General features: G+C 36.6%; 1 long non-coding RNA gene across 1 annotated transcript; it reads right to left on the reverse strand.

Annotated features, from left to right (window-relative positions):
* Nucleotides 1-6167: 6167 nt before the first annotated feature.
* LOC147904408 (uncharacterized) lies at nucleotides 6168-6512 on the reverse strand. Its single transcript, XR_015543126.1, has 3 exons — nucleotides 6457-6512; nucleotides 6311-6364; nucleotides 6168-6227 (listed from the first exon to the last, which is right to left on the reverse strand). It is a non-coding gene; the product is annotated as an uncharacterized LOC147904408 (long non-coding RNA).
* Between the last annotated feature and the right edge of the window lie 1190 nt (nucleotides 6513-7702).

The following is a 7702-nucleotide window of genomic DNA, read 5'->3' on the forward strand; positions in this document are numbered from 1 at the left end:
GTTCATATAGTGTGGAGAGGTGGCTGACTAATATGAGAGAAAAGTGGACTCTATAAACAAGTGACATGAAGAAATTGGGTCTCAACAAGCACGCTTGGATTGCCCAATACTAGTTAGAAACTATTTGTGATAGGAGTATTAGTGGGTGGAGATAAATTTGTCACATCTATCAGGTTCCAATAAGAGTGGCCTCACTGGTTCTTAAAATTTATTTTGCAACTATCTCAACCTGCTCTATTAATAAATAGAGAGAATTGACTTACAAGTTTAAGGAAAGGAGATGAAAACCACATGGGAAAGAAACTAAGCTTACTGGAATAGCCAGCCAAAACACCATGGAAGCTACATCAAGGATGTTTAATCTTGCAAGAAAAAGATTTCAAAAACCCAGGACTAGGATATCTTTCAATAGGGAATAACAAAAATATAAAAATAAGCTTTTAATGTAGGGCTACAAAATAAGCTAGTATAAAAATAAGCTTTTAATGTAGGGCTAAAACTTAAAATTTTTGCTTGTCCCATGGATCCACTGGCACTCACACTCAAATAATTCTCATACACATTGAACAAATGCACAAGGGGAAATTTCGTGAAACTCAAATTTGTATACGGCATAAAACAGCTCCATCCTACCCATTTCTTTAAGAAGTACGCTCCATATCCATTCTTGTGTTTCATCAAGTCATTTACAACAGAAATTTCATCAAGTCATTTACACTGAAATGGAATAATTACATAGTATCACAATTCCCTTAAGAAGGTCAAGCAAGGACATAGAAAACATCCCTAGAGCTTGAATTAAAGCAAAATTAGTATGATTTTGAGCTTTCCAAATGGCCTAGAGGGTCAATATCTTATCCAAAATAGGGAGCAAGCATGATTAGATAGGAGTGTAAGAGGCAAATTGGAAATCTACCAAATAACTATAATTGGCTCCAAAAATGATACTAAGGAATGTACCTCTTAAGACAAACCAAATGCACAGGAGAGAGCAAGATTTTGAACAATACCAAAGTAAATGCAACACAATCTAAGTATGATGGACACACCTCCTATAGCATGAAGAAGCAATTTCCCTTTTTTGCAAGAGGACCCCAATAGGAAAAGCACCAACCAAACATCACCAAAGGAATAACTTTTCCTTAAATGAAAGCACTTCTCTGAATCTGATTTTCCACCTACTACTTTGATTTTGACATATGCCACAAATGATTAGCATGATCAACCATCCATATAGAACACAAAAGAGATAATTAAACCTACTTTGCCAAAATCTAATCCAAAAAAAACTTGCATTTGGATCAAAGACCAACCAAGCAGACGATACGATGAATTAAGAGGAGGTATAGGCTTAAAATGCTGAAGTAGCTCCTTAACAGTTTTTCAAATACATCAATGATGCATATGCAATCCCAACTTTTGGCAAGCCTATGAGAAGGAGAGGACATATCTTTGAGTGTCAATGGCATCTTGAAGAACTCTTATGCCTTGCTTTACTAGATTATATGCTTTATGTGGCTTTGCCTATACTAGAGATTGTAGACAAGATAGTAGCAAGCCCCAATCTTTAAGCAGCCTATTAGCATAAGGATAGACCACTATCTCCCTTTAAATTTTCCAAGGACTACTTCATAAAGATCTACATTCCATTGCCCATAAGCATTAATTGTCCATGCATAAGTTGCAAGCATCAATGTCTAGGGTTGCTGCTGCTCAAAAAGTACCCCCAATAATGTTGATTTATGTGCCAATGTATGCTTATGAATTTGCTCAAGTCCCCATACATCTTTGGAGAATAAATTTTATTTGTTGCTCCCAAAAGAGGTAGTAATCCTTTCTTATGCTCATAGTAAATTCATAGAAATAGATACAAATGCAATAGCCTCCTTTTGTGATGACATGAGAGGATTGGACTATATGAAGTCATACAAGTAGTGGCCACGTGGACAATTTCAAAAAATCAGCTTGGCTTTATGTTTTTGCATCACCCATCAATCTGTTTGCTTTCTAGAACCATTCTAGGTGATGGGATGGCCCAAATGTTTGAAATTCTCATTTGGGTGAGTGCTTTTCTCTACACATAATAAAATGTGCCAATATCATTGATTTAAAGGCAACAATTTAGATTTAGCAAAATTGATATTCAATCTGGTTGCCAAAATATATAACTTAAAGTTACCATAAGCACCTTTACATAATGAGAGAAATATTGAGGCAAGAAAAATACATCATTAGAGTATGCTTGAGCTACAAAATCAAGAATTGTCTAGTAGTGAAAAACCATTCAAATTGACCTGTCACTATCAAAACGTCCATATATTGTAACAGAGAAGATGAGTAGCAATTGCATATAGAAGAGCATTGGAGTGGGTAGCATTATCATACTAATTTGCCTAGCTGCCAGTGTAGAGGAAGCTCTTTATCAAGAACACATTGAGAAATTCCATTTTGGCATAACTTGTAAATTACATAGCCATTTTGCTATAAAAACCCATATTTGACAATACTTAAGCTATAAAATCCCAATGTACTAAGTCAAATGCTTTGGCTATATCCACCTACATCAAAAGAAACTCTTGATTGTTGTATTTGGCAAATTCTATTCCCACAAACACATCAGCAATATTACCAATGGTTTGTCTACAAGGAATAAACCCATATTAGTAGGAGTGCAGCACTATGAATAGAATTGACCAACCCTCTAAAGCAACTTGTGATTTGTCAACTTTGAGCTATGAGGGCGGATATACATTATCCACATCCACCTTGGATTGCCTTTATTGAAGTTAGAAGAACTAGCTTCCTTTTTGCCTTGCCCTTTTGTTTTTTGTCTTGCGAGACATCATCTCTCTATGTATTTCTTTTATAGGTCACAATAGCACTAGGAGATGGCTAATGCAACAAAGTAGGACATTCTAGCTGTATATGTCCAAAATTGTGACAATGAAAACATGTGTATGCAAAAATCCCCATTTAAACTTGAATAGCCTAATGCCTAAATGCTCATTATCTATTTCAATCACAATGTCTTTAGGAGTGGGCTTATCTATATCCCACAAAATACAAAAGGGATTGATATTATCATAAGGCTTTGGTGACGAACAACTTTCCCCATAGAATGTGGTAAGGAATAGCAGGCAAAGGCCCATCCACCTTGCATCTAGAAAATCTGCTTGCAAAACAAATAAAATATCAATACTACCTATTATAACATCTTGTGTGATGCTCTGCTTCCATCATTTGGTTAGTTTGGCTTACTAGGGACATTCTGTTTACAAAGCGCCCAAGTAATCCATGTTCTTGCTCATCACTCATATAGTTGCTCGTACACACACACACACACACACACACACACACAGAGTTATGGATAAATTTGTCTAAGAAAAAAGGCATTAATATGTGTGTGTGTTTGTATGTGTGGCAATAGTATAATACAATATGGTGTGCATACGGCCCATGGTTGAGGTGGTAAGGCATGACCATGTGCCACCCTTCCACATAAGAGGACCCATAAGGTGTGTTGTACATAACCCATGGTAGTAATATTATAAAATGTAAGGTGGCATGGTTCCTCCATGTGCCACCCTTCCACGAGGTAGTTGATAGAGTGAGCGAGAAAAAGCGAGCGGGCCCAAAAAAGCGAGCGATCTTTTCCACAATCCCTTATAGAGGTAGCCAACATAGCTCTGTGAAATCCACTATTTGGGAAGAATCTCCAAAATGAAACTTAACCTACTTTCCATATTTGGGAGAGTAAAGCAAGTTGATAATATATTATAATTATCTTGATAATGTAACTTGGATTTGGTAGCATAGGAGAGACTAAAGCAACTAAGACTTTTCCAACAACTCAATTCTCATATACTTTAGTGAGTCTATTGATGATGACTTGCACAATTTATTGATATTTCATAGTCCCTCATATGGCTGCAAGTTGTATATTCATGCCTATGAGTCTCACTATATACGCATGCCAAAAGCTTTTATTGATTTTCTTTCTCTTCATCAAGATCCTAGGTATTCATTTGCCTCATATAAAGTTGCAAACATATCTCATGCCTTTTTTAATGTTTTCATTGTATTTAACTATCCAAGCACAACATCTTGTACATTTTGCTTTCTTAAATGGTAATTGTATTTGTCCTTCCTATCCCATTTAAATTGTGCATGTGAAATACATTGTGTCTACGAAATACATGTTTCTTGAAGTTGACATGATTTGGGTGTCAAATGACCTGTGTACAAACGTGAGGTCAAAAAGTGATGTTTTGGACTAACAGTACAAGAAAAGATACAAAATTGATTAGAATTATCTCAATAATGTAACTTCCAATATGTGTCATTAGTAATCAAAAGAAAGTGAAGTGTGACTTCAAAACGTGGGATTGCATCACATACACAACAATTCTTCTGCATTCAAAATGGGTTTTATTTTCCTACAATCAAAACATCCACATTGCTTGAAATTATACTTAATAACATTAATACCACTTCATCCATATGTGGGAGAACCCAAGTATCATTTGAAAGCATAGGATTGCATAATACATACAGAAATATTACCACATTACTGTTAGCTCACCCGAAAGAGCAATATTACGATATTCAAAATGGGACTTCTTCTCACAAGTATCACCAAGCTCTCATCAAAATGGTCTTTTAAATCATATTCTACTCCTCTTGACACTCATCATCAACAAAGTAAATGCGAGCTCGTGGCCTATCTGAATGCCTCTCATCATATCTTCTTTCAGTTGACATGAATCTTGCCATTTCTTCTACATAGCATGGTAAAAACTACAATCAAACATACATTTGAAACCATAGTAAGTCAAAACGTTAAAGACACAATAACAACAATACAAAAATATCCAAATGTCATCAAAGAAAGATCTAAGTTCAGTACCATACTAATCATCATATGGATTTGTGATGGGGTCCACTCTATCTTCATCCCCATTGCCATCATGCTCTGACCTCACCCGTTTCCCGGAATGTCTGCTACAAGTGGCTCAAGAATGGTAGCCATAATACTGCTATCTGAATTAAAAGAAAAACAAGGTCTACCAGTAGCCTGACAAGCACGTATGAGAGGAGCTGTGCCACAACCCATCTCTAAAACCAATCCTCTTGGAACACATAAGAGAGACAAAAGGCACCCAACAAAGTAGCAACATCGCTCAAGTCCACCTCGAGCCATCTGAGAAGACATAGGCACTATTGTCCTCTCACTGAGAGGCACATAGTGAGTCCATAAATCAGATAGCGGCGGATCAATGGAAAGGTTTTGAAATAGTGGAACACTCTCTTCTAAATAAATTGATGGAGTCTTCTTAGCCCTACGTACTAGAGCCAACATAGATGACTGCATTTGTGAATCATGCATAGAGAACCACATACCAAAGAATGACCTTAGCCAACAAGTATCATAGCATGAAAGACTACATGTGACCACACATATGGAACACAAATGAAATATATGATTTTACCATCAAAACCTAGCATGCATACTACATGTAACATGGCATCTATCAATCCCACATAAAGAAACACATTAAAAAGTTCATGAATGTAGCATTACAACACACCATGCATGGAATTGTAGCATACCTTACGAGTTATACCATGGTATTTACAGTATCCATGTGAAGGCTTATCATGAATGACTACACATCTGACAACTTCCAAGCCTTGAACAAATGCAAAGTGCTCCATCCATGAAATACAATGTCCTACAATCAAATGACACTATCTCATACAAGAAAAATGGGAATAGAGGACATATAACAACAATAGTGCTAGATATTAAACCTTACCTACCATAGGACATATAATTGCGAGCCAACCACTATCTAATAATGAAGCTGCTCCAACGGCAAGCCCATAACACACATGGTCCTCCAATAAGAGGTTCCAAACTGGGACGGGTTCTCTCTCATCAAGTGGAAATCCAGTGGGAAAGTCAACCAATATAAAATCCGTAGCCCACTTAATCTTCTTACCCAACGGCATGTAGTCTCGATCAGGGCTAACTACATTCATGAAAAACTCATGCAAAATAGTATACTTTTCATTTTTCTTAGACTGTGAAAAGTCCATGCCCATGGTTATGTAGTCACCCACCATACAAGCATATAATGGAGTGATACCTCGAGTCGATAGACTATCCGGTGACTGTGCCTTATGAAATACATAATGTTGTACTAACTTTGTGATAGATTGTGAACCTACATGGAAAATTTATATCAAACACAACCAAAGGAAATTTTGAAACACCGATAGCAAGAACAAAAATAAACTAGAACCTTACTTGCATGCTCCATTTGATCCTTATCTTGCCTTGGTGGACTAGATGGCTCCTCATCTAAATGGATAGGAAAGAATAACATTAGTATACTATTCCAAACCCTCATCATAAACAACATTAGAAACTCAACATGTATGTATATTTTTTACCTTTCTTTTGAGCTTGTTCTTGTTTTTGTGCTTGTGTTTTTGTTTTTCTAGAGCTTCCCCCCATTTTATCCTTACTTTCTTCAATGTCCTTAAATGAGGCATATTTCTTGTGAAAGTCTCTCTCACGCACCAAGACTTGTCCCTTGGGGAAGTCTATCCACCAAGGATAATTTGCAAGTTCCCATTGAGAGTGATTGTGCATGCCAGGAGGATACATACAAGCAGCATGACCAATTTCCACCCAACTCTTGCACAAATTTGGAATCTCTAAGATCTTTCTCTCTCTTGCCAAATGAGCAAGATACCTACAAATCAACAATCACTAATTATTTGGACCTCCTATATAAAGAAAGGTTCACAAAAAAATTGAGACAAATAAAAATGATTGTCAAGTTCAATGTTGTTATAAGCTTCACAAAACAAATAGAAAAGCACCATCATTAAAACTAAAAGGGACCAACCTGTAGACAACCCTGTGAGTGGCCATGTCCAACTCAGAGAGACCATCTGCTTTCTTTCCTCCCTTACTCTCAATCTTTGAATCCTTTGATCGTAGAGCTAAGAACAAATGCTTTCTTCCTTCTAATTTTATGTCCTCCATGTACTGCTGCATTGTGTAATCTTTTGGTGTCTCTAAAGGAACACCCATGGTTGTTGCAATCCTCAAGTCATCAAGAACTTTCAAAGTCTGGGTCTCTACTTTCTCAAGAAATATCTCTCTATTAATCCATCTACACAAGTGAAAAACAAAGTATTCACACAACTAAGACTTATGGCACTTCTTTAATACATACAAACACTGCAAAATAAGTTTATTTATGAAAGGAACAACTCACCCTCTATACTCCACATCCCCCACAGGCATGAAATACATATCCCTCATTGGTTTGGTAGCCTCCAACAAGGAAAGAAAAATGATTTTTTTCTCCAATCTCAAATCAGACTTTGCTATGAGTTGTAGCTTCTCCAAAGTTACACAAGAGTCCAGACCATCAAATCGCAAGGCAAATAACTTTTCCAACCAGGCCTCCAAGCCTGGATCTATGCAATTCAAAACGTATCCAAGCATTGCATGTTAGATGCATAAAATGATTAAAAAATGTAACAACAAGAAGAATTAAACTCTCACCTTTCCCATCCTGTCAACAATTCTCTTTTGAATCAGGACGCGTTGCTTTCCTTCAGCTTCTATTCTTTGGTCTATAGGCATCTTTGTGGATATCTTATCAATTGGCTTTTTAAGCTC

The sequence above is a fragment of the Dipteris shenzhenensis genome, chromosome 2, assembly GCF_047967505.1.
Source record: "Dipteris shenzhenensis isolate YYH24624 ecotype China chromosome 2, Dip_SZ_1.0, whole genome shotgun sequence".
NCBI classification, from domain to species: Eukaryota; Viridiplantae; Streptophyta; class Polypodiopsida; order Gleicheniales; family Dipteridaceae; genus Dipteris; species Dipteris shenzhenensis.